General features: G+C 50.8%; 1 protein-coding gene across 1 annotated transcript in view; it reads right to left on the minus strand.

Annotated features, from left to right (window-relative positions):
* Positions 1-12,484, minus strand: part of NFATC3 (nuclear factor of activated T cells 3) — a 734,948-nt gene that overhangs the window by 525,087 nt on the left and 197,377 nt on the right. The gene's annotated exons all lie outside the window — the stretch shown is intronic.

The following is a 12,484-nucleotide window of genomic DNA, read 5'->3' on the forward strand; positions in this document are numbered from 1 at the left end:
TTAGTTATTTAGTTTCACCGCTAGGTTTTTATATAGCTTCAGGTACCCCCATATATTTTCTAATAAAGGTTTTAAGCCCCTGATTGTCCCCGATTTAACCCTTTCACCAGTGATCACCATATAAGTGTTACGGGTGACACTGGTTTGTTAGTTTGCTTTTTATAGCATCAGGGCACCCACTGTATATAACCCAATAAAGGTTTAACCCCCTGATCGCCCGGTGGGTGATATCAATTAGGTTTTAGCGTCAGCCAGGGTCTGCGTCGCCCTAGGCAGCGTCAGGTTAGTGCCAGTAGCGCTAACACCCACGCATGCAGCATACACCTACCTTAGTGGTATAGTATCTGAACGGATCAATATCTGATCAGATCTATACTAGCATTCCCAGCAGTTTAGGGTTCCCAAAAATGCATTGTTAGCGGGATCGGCCCAGATACGTTTTGCCCCTCCACCCAGTCCAGCCCACCCAAGTGCAGTATTGATCGATCATTGTCACTTACAAAACACAACACACATAACCGCAGCGAGAGCAGAGCGGTATTGCCCGGTGTTGGAACTAGTATTGAAATTTCCTCCTCTCGCTCACACCCCCCGCCTCCTCCTGATCCCGCACCTGTAATAGACAGAACGTGGGTCCAATGCTGGGATGTGTTGTCTATCACAGGTACGGGGTCAGGAGGAGGCGGGCACAGTGAGTCTTCAATGGGGGGAGCACAGCGAGTCTTCAATGGGGGGGAGCACAGCGAGTCTTCAATGGGGGGAGCACAGCGAGTCTTCAATGGGGGGAGCACAGCGAGTCTTCAATGGGGGGAGCACAGCGAGTCTTCAATGGGGGGAGCACAGCGAGTCTTCAATGGGGGGAGCACAGCGAGTCTTCAATGGGGGGGAGCACAGTGAGTCTTCAATGGGGGGGAGCACAGCGAGTCTTCAATGGAGGGGGGCACAACGAGTCCGCAATGGGGGGGCACAACGAGTCCGCAATGGGGGGGGGGCACAATGAGTCCGCAATGGGGGGGGGGGCACAACGAGTCCGCAGTGGGGGGGCACAACGAGTCCGCAATGGGGGGGCACAACGAGTCCGCAATGGGGGGGGGGCACAACGAGTCCGCAATGGGGGGGGCACAACGAGTCCGCAATGGGGGGGGGGCACAACGAGTCCGCAATGGGGGGGGCACAACGAGTCCGCAATGGGGGGGCACAATGAGTCCGCAATGGGGGGGCACAATGAGTCCGCAATGGGGGGGCACAATGAGTCCGCAATGGTGGACATAGTGAGGCTCCATTGATGAGCACAGGTGAGGCCGTGCTGAGGGGAACTGATAAAGTTAATATTTATTTCTGTAACTTAATTCTGCATAAAACATTTAAGTGTCATTTCATGAGATAATTTATGAGGGCGTGATTAGCAGCAGAATTAGGGGCGGAGCAGGGTAGGGGTTGGGCAACTGGTGGCAAGTTACCTTTGAGGCCTGGCTAGTGGCTCAAGACTTGAAATTTTGAGCCCTGAATCCTTACTAGTGTACCACTAAATTTGGAGCCCAAAATGGCAAATCAAAGGTACACTAGTAAAGAGGCCTATGAGTTGCTGAGCATGACAGATAGTGAAGAGGAGGTCACGCACCTGTCAGATTCAGGCTCAGAATACGATCCTGTAGATGACAGCTGCTCCATGACAGATAGCTCTGGTGACGAAGGTGAGGTCCCTGCTAAGGTCAGGCGTGTTCTCTGCTTCCATGTCCAGGAAATGACACAAGGCGATCTTGCGGTTCATGCACTTCAAAGACAATAAACTTTGTCGTCCCCCGAGACCCAGAATACGATCGGCTCTACAAAATTCGGCCCTTCATAAACCACTTCAACCAACGTTTTGCAGCCTTGTATACTCCCCATCAAGTTGTCTGCGTTGATGAGTCCCTAATTAAGTTTTCTGGCAGCTTGTCTTTCAAACAGTACCTTCCCAGCAAGCGTGCCAGATACGGGGTCAAGCTCTATAAGCTCTGTGACAGGCTATACATGGCGCTTTATGAGGGGAAATATAGTCACGTAGAGCCAGAGAACTGCCCAGATTACATAGGGAGCGCTGGCAAGATAGTGTGGGACTTGGTGTCACCCTTATTTGGAAAGGGGTACCATGTATATGAGGACAATTATTACACGAGCGTGCCACTTTTTAGTCACTTGTTTGATTATCAGATTGGCACATGGGGCACCGTGCGACCTAATCGCCGGGGCTTTTATATTCCCATCTTAGGCTGGGGGAGAGAGCCTGCTTAAAGTGTAATAACTTGCTCTGTGAAGTGGAGGGATAATAAAAATGTTTTCCTTCTGTCCTCCCTTCACGCAGACATGACAGTCCAAATTCGTACGGCGGCTGGTGTTGTGGAGAAACCCCTCTGTGTGCACAACTATAACCTTAATATGGGAAGGGTGAACCTCAACGACCAGTTGTTGGTGCCGTATCCAATTGCCCGTAAGCCAAGACATGGTATAAAAAAACTGTCTGTATACTTCTTTCAATTGGCTTTGCTGAACGTTCATGTGTTATACAGAGCTTCAGGCAGGACTTTATCCTTCCTTGACTTTGAGGAAGAGATCGTTCTGCACCTGTAGTAAGCCAGCTGCATGAGAGGCAGTTTCCGTATGTCCTCGAGAGTACCCCTACCCAACGAGCCCCCCAAAGAAAATGTTGCATCTGTAGAAAGCGTGGACACCCGTTATTGTCCTCGCTGTCCTGACAATCCTGGTCTTTGCATTGGTGAATGTTTTGAATGCTACCACACACACACACACACACACACACACTAGTGAAGTTTTAGCGTAGGTTACAGCATTTCACAGGCTAGGACACACTTACACAGGGTTTTACAAGATGCCAGTGCATTTTGAGGGACCCAAACCTGGACCCGAAAAGTTGAACCGATACAAAAAACAGTTAAACAAAAAATAAAAAATAAATATATATAGAAAATAATAAAAAAAATTGTTGTCGTTTTATTGTTCTCTCCCTCTCTATTGTTCTGCTCTTTTTTTGACTGTATTCTATTCTGCAATGTTTTATCATGCTTGTCTTTCAGGTATGTATTTTTTTTTTACACTGTTGCATACTAGTGCCTTGAAAATCCCAAACATTTCCCCCCTCCTCCCTTGATCTATGGTCAATCAACCAGGCCCCAAGCAGCCTTTGTTTGAGTTCACTGATCAGGATATACCAATTACAAACAATAGGGTATGTAATTTTTTTATACTTTACTATTTACTGTCTTTTATTGTTAACCATTTTTTTGTTTTCAGGTATGCTATTCAGCTGGAGCACGGATTTATTTATCTTGACAACAACAGCGTTTGCTCCCACGATACATAAAGCCATGACTCCAGTGCTGTAGGAGGTGATTTCACCACCACAGTTAAAAAAAAAAAAAAAAAAAAAAAAGAAGACGAAGACGAGCATATATGCCGAAGCATGGGGGTAGCAGGGGCGGAGGAGCGATTTTGCTCCTAATGCCGCGTACATCCGTTCGAAATTCCGATGGAGGCTTGCCCGTGGGAAAGACTGACCGTGCGTACGCAGCATAACTTTTTTGTGGGAGGATGCCCCCATGCTTCAGCATATATAAATGGTGCATGCATGCCCATCATTAGAAGTGGGTGGATGAAGGGAGGTATTCTAATGGTAGGCATACCCACGGATCAATTTTTTTTTCAATACATGTCCAACAATGACCAGCAACGTACTGGCGTGTTGCTGGAGTTTGAATGGTTATACCAGAATGATGCCTGCGGGTTTAGGTATCATCTTGGTATCATTCTATCATTCTTTTCAGCCAGCTTTCATGTAAAAGCAATCCTAGCGGCCATTTAGCCTCTAGAATGTCCCCCCCCCCCCGGATATAAACTGTGCCATTGGGAAAGTGGGAAAGCATTTTAATCACACCGATCTTGGTGTGTTCAGATGCTTTGAGGGCAGAGGAAAGATCTAGGGCAGGGATATGCAATTAGCGGACCTCCAGCTGTTTCAGAACTACAATTCCCATGAGGTATAGCATGACTGACAGTCACAAGCATGACTCCCAGAGGCAAAAGCATGATGGGACTTGTAGTTTTGCAACAGCTGGAGGTCCGCTAATTGCATATCCCTGATCTAGGGTCTAATAGACCCCCAATTAAAAAAAAAAAAAAAAAGAAGGAGTACCTGTCACTACCTATTTCTATCATAAGGGATATTTACATTCCCTGAGATAAAAAAAAAAAAAAAAATGGAAGGAACAGTTTAAAAAAATAAATAAATAAATAAATAATTAAAAAAAGCACCCCTGCCCCCCCCTGCTCTTGCGCAAAGGCAAACACAAGCGTGATATGTAAACAGCAATTGCACCATGCATGTGAGGTATGCGAAGGTCAGATGAAGGGCAGAAATTTTAGCAATAGACCTCTTCTGTAAATCTAATGTGGTAACCTACAGGTTACAAGACTTTTAAAAATGTATGTAGTTTGTAGCCACTGCGCCTTTGTGCGCAATTTTAAAGCATTTTGTGTTTGGTATCCATGTACTCAGCCCAAGATCATCTTTATTTCATCAAACATTTGGGCAATATAGTGTGTTTTAGAGCATTACAATTTTTCCCCAAAAAACGCGTTTGAAAAATCGCTGCGCAAATACTGCGTTGAAAAAAAATGCAACACCCACCATTTTAATCTGTAGGGCCTTTTCTTCCAAAAAAATATATAATGTTTGGGGGGTCAACGTAATTTTCTTGCGAAAAAAAAAAAAAAAAAAAAAAAAAAACATGTTTTCATGTAAACAAAAAGTGTCAGAAAGAGCTTTGTCTTCAGGTGGTTAAAAGAGCTTCTAAATGTTGTGCATAAAATGCCAGGACAGTTCAAACCCCCCCCCCCAAATGTCCCTATTTTGGAAAGTAGACCACAAGCTATTTGCTGAGAGGCATGTTGAATTTTTTTTGCACAAAGTTGTCACTAAATTAAATTAATTTATTGCTCAAACATGCCATGTGGAAACATGCCATGTGGAATTACACCCCAAAATACATTCCGTTGCTTCTCCCGAGTACAGGGATACCACATGTGAGACATTTTGGGAGCCTAGCCACGCACGGGACCCCAAAAACCAAGCACCGCCTTCAGGCTTTCTAAGGGTGTACATTTTTGATTTTACTCCTCACTATCACAGTTTCGGAGGCCATGGAATGCCCAAATGGCACAAAACCCCCCCAAATGACCCCATTTTGGAAAGTAGACACCCCAAGCTATTTGCTGAGAGGCATGGTGAGTGTGAGCAATATATCATTTAGTGACAACTTTTTGTAAAAAAAATATTTTTTTGTCATTATTCAATCACTTGGGACAAAAAAAAAAAAAATATTCAATGGGCTCAATATGTCTCAGCCATTTTCTTGGGGTGTCTACTTTCCAAAATTGGATTTTGTACTTCCCTGCCATTTTAGCACCTCAAGAAATGATAGGCAGTTATAAATTAAAAGCTGTGTAAATTCCAGAAAATGTACCCTAGTTTGTAGACGATATATCTATTGCGCAAACCAATAAATATACGCTTATTGACTTTTTTTTACTAAAGACATGTGGCTGAATACATTTTGGCCTAAATGTATGACTAAAATTGAGTTCATTCGATTTTTCTTCGAACAAAAAGTAGAAAATATTTTTTTCCCCATATTTTCGGTCTTTTTCCGTTTATATCGCAAAAAATAAAAATCGCAGAGGCAATCAAATACCATTAAAAGAAAGCTCTATTTGTGGGAAAAAAAGGATGCAAATTTCATTTGGGTACAACATTGCATGACCGCTCAATTACCAGTTAAAGCAGCACAGTGCCAAACTGTAAAAACACCTCTGGTCTTTAAAGTGAGGCCCGGAGCAACTGCAAGTCAGTGTAGGGCCGGCCATGACAGGGTTAACAGAAAACCTTGGTAGCTGGGGGGGAGGAGTAACAGCGGTGGGAGGGGAGATTATATATATCTCCTACCCTCCGTTTCCCGGGCAAGTGAGGCGTGGGGGAGCGAAGTTGCTGCTGTGTCTGCTCAGCCTGCAGTGAATTCGTTTTGGCCCAAGTATTCACGGCGATGGCGGCGATCGAGGATTTATTCGTTAGATTGAGGGCGGAGGCGGCTATCCGGGGTGAGGACTGGCTGCAGCGGCAGCTGGGGGCGCTTTTACCGCAGGACGGAGGGGACATGGGGCGTATGGCGTCGGGGCCTAGCCGCGTCCAAGCCGGACAAGCAGCATCGGGGCCGGAGCACACAGGTGCGGTGCGGGCGGAGTCGGGGCCTGAACGGTCAGTCCGGGGGGCAGCGCGGGCACACGGGGACGCAATGCAGGCCGCATCGGGGCCTGATCACACAGGCGTGGGAGCAGCGGCGTCGGGGCCTAATCACACAGGCCGGGGGGCCTCGCGGACGCGCTCGTCCCGCCCCCCCCCGCCGGTATTCGCCTAGTCTATCCCCGGGACGGCAGAGAGGGGATAGCGGACATAGCAGGGCCCCATCGGGCCCCCCCGCGAAGCGTGCGGCTGGTACTGTTTCTGAGGGCCCAGCCGGGGGCACCAGGAGTAGCGTGGGTGCGAGGGGGGGACGGCCAAGGGGCTCAGATGCGGCGGCCTTGCCCGCCCGGCGTGTGGATCAGGCGGTGACGGGCCCGGTGGTGGGGTCTCGGCGAGTGGGATCACAGGCCACGGTGGCTAGCCCCCCAGCTTCCTCGGCTAGCCACTTGCAGGAGTTGGAGCGCGTCGGCAGCAACAGGGTTACGCCAGGCAGAAAAGCTTCGGCAAAATCGGCACACGGGTCCAGGGCCCGCAGGGGGAGTGAATCCGGCCCTGGGCCTTCGGCCTCCGGGACCGAGCCGCCCGGTGGGTCATCATTGGAGGAGGAGGAGGATCGGTCGGAGGGAGAGCGGTCGGGATCTGAGGACGAGGTCTTTCCCAGGACGGTACCAGCAGCGAGGGATTCGAGACGGTCGGCTGATGGGATTGCTTCCACGCAGCCCGGTAAGTCAATTTACACTGATGTTTCTAATGGGCAATGTGTTGATGTGGTTGAGAGGAATGTGGTTGTTGCACCGGCGTCCCAGGTTACGGATGCACAGGTGGGGATTGCTGGAGGGGATGTGGGTTTGCAGAGGTTTCTGTCGGGGTTAGAGGCTCTGGTCAGTCAGCTAAAAGGGGGGGACAGACCTCCCGCAAGCCCGGCGGCGGCTTGGGGGCCGGTCGGGGGAGCTCCAGGGGTAACCGCGGCGGCGGTGGCCCCGACGGCGGTGGTAGTAGCTGGAAAGGAGGCAAGTGGGGGTGGCTTGGGGGCCGGGGCAGCGGTGCAGCCGGAGGTTACCGCCGACTCGGCGGGGGCCGCTTCTAAGAAACGGGATTTGGTTTGTTTGGCGGATGAGGCTAGGGGGCAGGTTTACACCTGTTACGATGCGCCATTGGGGTCGCACCTGAAACAGGAGGTACGGGAGAAGATCTGGAAGAGCGAGTACGTGGAGATATTCGCGCTGTTACCGTTGGAGAAATTCAATTTGGACAGGGTAAAACCGGAGGATTCTAAGAAGGAAGATGAGGAGAAGAGGAGGTACAGGCTGATACCTCGCACGTTCGCGAACTGGTCGCAAGCGTATTCTATTATGGCCAGTGTGATTGGCAAGAAGAACCCTGAGCACTGCTCGGCGCTCTTCAGTTACCAGGAGGCGATCAGTGAGGCCTACAGGTGCTATGGGGGCACGGGTTGGCTTAGATATGACGAACAGTTCAGGCAACGTCGGGCGATCAGGCCAGAAATTCCGTGGGACGCCAAGGACATTAGCCTTTGGATGCGGCTGATGACGGCTCCGAGGACGTCTGCGCCGTTTTTTCAGGGGGGGGGGCGGCGGGGCCTCTTCCCTGGGACAGTCGGCCGGAAAGAAAAAGGGGGTTTGTTGGCAGTTCAACGAGGGCAGCTGCAAGTTTGGAGGGTCGTGCCGATACAAGCATGAATGCTCCGGATGTGGGGGTAATCACCCCTCTTCCCGCTGCTTCAAGCAGGGCAAGGGACGTCCCAGGGATTCTTCAGGTAAGAGGGAGCACCCCGGTGATGGTGAGAAGGATGCTGCCGTTTCTCGGTAGGTATCCGGACAGAGCGGCGGCTCAGCTTCTGGAGGAAGGTTTTACTGTTGGGTTCCGTATTCCTTGTAGCTTGACGGTGGTTCCGCCACTGTCCAAAAATTTGCGTTCTGCTCTCCAGCACCCGGAAGTGGTTTCTGAGAAACTACGGAAGGAGGTGGGGCTGGGCCGCATGGGGGGCAGGTTTGAGTTCCCCCCTTTGGAGGGGCTGGTGGTCTCACCGTTGGGGGTGGTTCCGAAGAAGGAACCAAACAAGTTCAGACTCATTCACCACCTCTCATTTCCAAAAGGGGGGTCGGTGAATGATGCGATTGATGCGGGCGATTGTTCGGTGTGCTACACATCGTTTGACGCGGCAGTGGGATGGGTCAGGAAGTACGGCCGGGGGGCGTTGATGGCCAAGTCGGACATCGAGGCGGCCTTCCGGCTGTTGCCGGTGCACCCGGACAGCTTCAGGTTGTTGGGGTGTCACTGGGAAGGGGAGTTCTATGTGGACAAATGTCTGCCCATGGGCTGCTCGGTATCCTGTGCGTTGTTCGAACAATTCAGTTCCTTTCTGGAATGGGTGGTGCAAGACGTGGCGGGGGTGAATTCGGTTATCCACTATCTGGATGACTTTCTCTGCATAGGCCCGGGGGGGTCACGGATTTGTGCAGTTTTGTTATCTACGCTAGAACACATAGCGGAACGTTTTGGGGTGCCATTGGCGCCCGAAAAAACGGAAGGGCCCAGGTCAGTTATTCAATTCCTGGGCATAGTCATCGGCGCCGAGAAGATGGAATGCCGGTTGCCGGAGGATAAGCTGGAAGGCCTCAAGGCGGAGGTCAGGGGCATGATTGGAGTGCATAAGGTGCAGCTGCGGGCTTTGCAGTCGCTGTTGGGTAAGCTAAATTTTGCCTGCAGGATCATCCCGATGGGGAGAGTTTTTTGTCGACGGCTAGCACTGCGGGTGTTAGGTTGCCCAATCATTATGTGCGGCTCGTGAAGGAGCACAGGGAGGACCTGCGGGTATGGCACTCTTTTCTAGAGGTTTTTAACGGCAGGGCCTTGTGGATGTCTGGCCCGGTCAGCAACTTTGACCTGGAGCTGTATACTAATGCGGCCGGGGGTTCGGGTTTTGGTGCCTTCTTTCAGGGTCAGTGGAGTGCTGATTCTTGGCCTCAGTCCTGGGTGGCTGCGGGTTTTACAAAGAATTCGGTGCTGCTGGAGCTGTTTACAGTGGTGCTGGCGGTTGAGTTATGGGGCACGTCTTTCCGGGATCGGAAGGTGCGCTTCCATGGGGATAACTTGGGGGTCGTGCAAGTGATCAATCGAGTTACCGCGTCTTCTCCCCCAGTGATTCGTCTCCTGAGACACTTGGTGCTGCGCTGTATGCAGCTGAATGTGTTTGTGTATGCGGTGCACTTACCGGGTGTGGACAATGTCGTGGCTGACGCTTTGTCTCGTTTTCAGTGGGACAGGTTCCGGGAGCTGCTGCCGGGGGCAGAGGAACGAGGGGTCCCTTGTCCGGAGTGGCTTTGGCAGATTCCATTGGAACAATCTCCACCTGGATTAGGAAATCGTTGAGTGCGGGTACTTGGGCGGCCTATGAGAAGGTATGGTCGGAGTGGAGCGTTTTGGTGAGGGAATCGGAGGTGCACCTTTCGGGACCGGAGGTGAGGACACTGGTTTGGTATTTTTTGACTAGAAACATGGAAGCGGGAGTGTCGCCGTCGGCGTTGGATAAGAAATTGGCCGGGTTGGCATTTCTGTTCAAGTGGCAAGGGTGGCCGGATCTTACAAAGGACTTCTGGGTGCGACAAGCTCTCAAGGGGTACAGGAAACAGGGGCGGCGACCTGACGCTCGCCGCCCGGTGTCTTTCGAAGTTTTGAGAGGGCTCCTGGCTAAAGTGGGGTCAGTATGTTCGTCTGGTTTCGAAGTTACGTTTTTCCGCGCAGCATTTGCGCTGGCATTTTTTGGGGCCTTTAGGGTGGGCGAGCTGGTGAGCCCGTCGAAATTGGTCCATGGGGGTCTCGGATGTTGGTTGGACCCCGGAGGGGGTCACGTTGTGGCTCAGAAGGTCCAAAACGGACCAGATTGGCAGGGGAAGGGCGGTACACGTGTTCCCAATTGAAGGGTCGGAGTTGTGCCCAGTCGGGCTGGTGCGGGACTACCTGGACATCCGTCCGGGGGTGGGGGCGCCTTTTTGGTACACGAAAATGGGTCCCCGATGTCACGATATCAGTTTGTGGCAGTGTTTAGGAAGTGTCTGGGGGCATTGGGCCTGGTGGCAAAGGAGTTCTCGGCTCATTCCTTTAGGATCGGGGCAGCTACGGAGGCAGCAAGGAATGGACTGGGTGAGGAGGCAATAAAGAGGATAGGGCGTTGGGAATCCAGGCGTTTCCGTCTATATGTCAGGCCACAGCTGGTGGCTAGTTTGGGTTGAAGGTCTGGGGAGTTGGTTTTGAGTTAAGGGGCAAAGGGGTGGCAGTGATTGCTTGAAAAGCGGGTTGTCTCTGTGTGGGTATGTTGGGGACATGTTTTTGTTTACTGTTTTTCAGGTACTGGACCGCTGTTGGTCTGGATAATGGGCCACTCCTATGTGGTTCGGGGGGCCAGACGGGCGGATGATCGCCCGATCGGTCGCCAGCTGGGGATATCGAGACAGGAGGCGAGTGTAAGGTGGTTGGGGGTCCCCGGGATGTTATGGAGCAAGGTGGTGCCGGAGGTGCACAAATTTGCACGGCTGGACAGGCCACCAGAGGTCCTTGTTATTCATGCCGGGGGGAATGATCTTGGAGTGAGATCGATGATGGAGATAGCACGGGACATTAAATTTGACTTTCAGCGGATCCGGATGTCCTTTCCGGATACGATAGTGGTGTGGTCAGACATGGTGGCCAGGTCAACATGGAGGATGGCCAGGTCGGTGGACGGGGTGAATCGGGCGCGCAGAAAGATAAACAGAATTGTGGGGCGGTTTGTGCTCAGGAACGGGGGGCTAGTGGTTCGGCACCCCAAATTGGAAGTGGACACATGGCGATACCTCCGGAGTGATGGTGTTCACCTCACGGACGTGGGGATTGACATGTGGGTGTTGCGTTTGGAAGAGGGGGTACAGCAAGCGATGAGGGTGTGGAGGTGCGCCCATAGGTAAGGGGTTACCTTTGGGTGCTGGTGGCGGGTGTTTTGGACTTTGCAGGAGAAGATATTACCCCAAAGATGGACGCCAGTACCCAGCGGTGGGAGGGGTCCTGAATGGGTTTGCTAGTTGCCAGTCTACTAATGTAGCTGGAAGGTTGGTGAATGGGGGCACTGCGGTCAATGGTCGTCTTTGAGCCAGCTTCGGCTTGAGGCCTATGACCAGAGGTTAGGACACCGCAGTGCCAAAAAGTGTTCTTCTACATATTTTTCGTTAAAAAAAATCGCAATAAGCATTTATTGATTGGTTTGCGCAAAAGTTATAGCGTTTACAAAATAGGGGGTATTTTTATGGTATTTTTATTAATATATTTTTTTACTAGTAATGGCTGCGATCAGCGATTTTTTTTCGGTACTGCGACATTATGGCGGACACTTCGGACACTTTTGACACATTTTTGGGACCATTGGCATTTTTATAGCGATCCGTGCTATAAAAATGCATTGGATTACTATAAAAATGCCACTGGCAGTGAAGGGGTTAACACTAGGGGGCGGGGAAGGGGTTGAGTATGTCCCTGGGTGTGTTCTTACTGTAGGGGGGGTGGCCTCACTAGGGGAAACACTGATCCTCTGTTCATACATTGTATGAACAGAAGATCAGCATTTCCCTTGCTGACAGGACCGAGAGCTGTGTGTTTACACACACAGCTCCCGGTCCCCGCTCTGTAACGAGCGATCGCGTGTGCCCGGCGGCGATCGAGCCCGCCTGGCACACGCACGGGAGTCGGGGGCGCGCGCCTCCAGCGGCGCGCACGCGCCCCCTAGTGGCGGCTCAAAGAGCCGCCGTATAGCTACGGGCTCTCGCCCAGGAGAGCCGACCTGCCACCGTATGACGGTGCGCGGTCGGCTAGTGGTTAAGCTGCATAATGGTCCGGGGCTGAAGTAGTTAAAGGGTCACTTAAGGAAAAAAAAAATATTTTGCTGAAATGACTGTTTACAGGGTATAGAGACATAAAAATTAACTGATTGCTTTTAAAAATGATTACAAATAGATAAAAATCAATCATATAATGTGCCTGCAGGTTAGTTTCACTTTTAAACTGGTTTCATGTTCCTGTGAAATAGAGAGACACACAGAACAAAAACAAACAAATCCAGGGCAGTGTTTGTTTTTAAAATGAATCTGATTGGTTCTGTTAAGTTTTAGACACACAGTAATGACAGCTTAGACCATCGTGAAA

The sequence above is a fragment of the Rana temporaria genome, chromosome 11, assembly GCF_905171775.1.
Source record: "Rana temporaria chromosome 11, aRanTem1.1, whole genome shotgun sequence".
Lineage (NCBI taxonomy): Eukaryota > Metazoa > Chordata > Amphibia > Anura > Ranidae > Rana > Rana temporaria.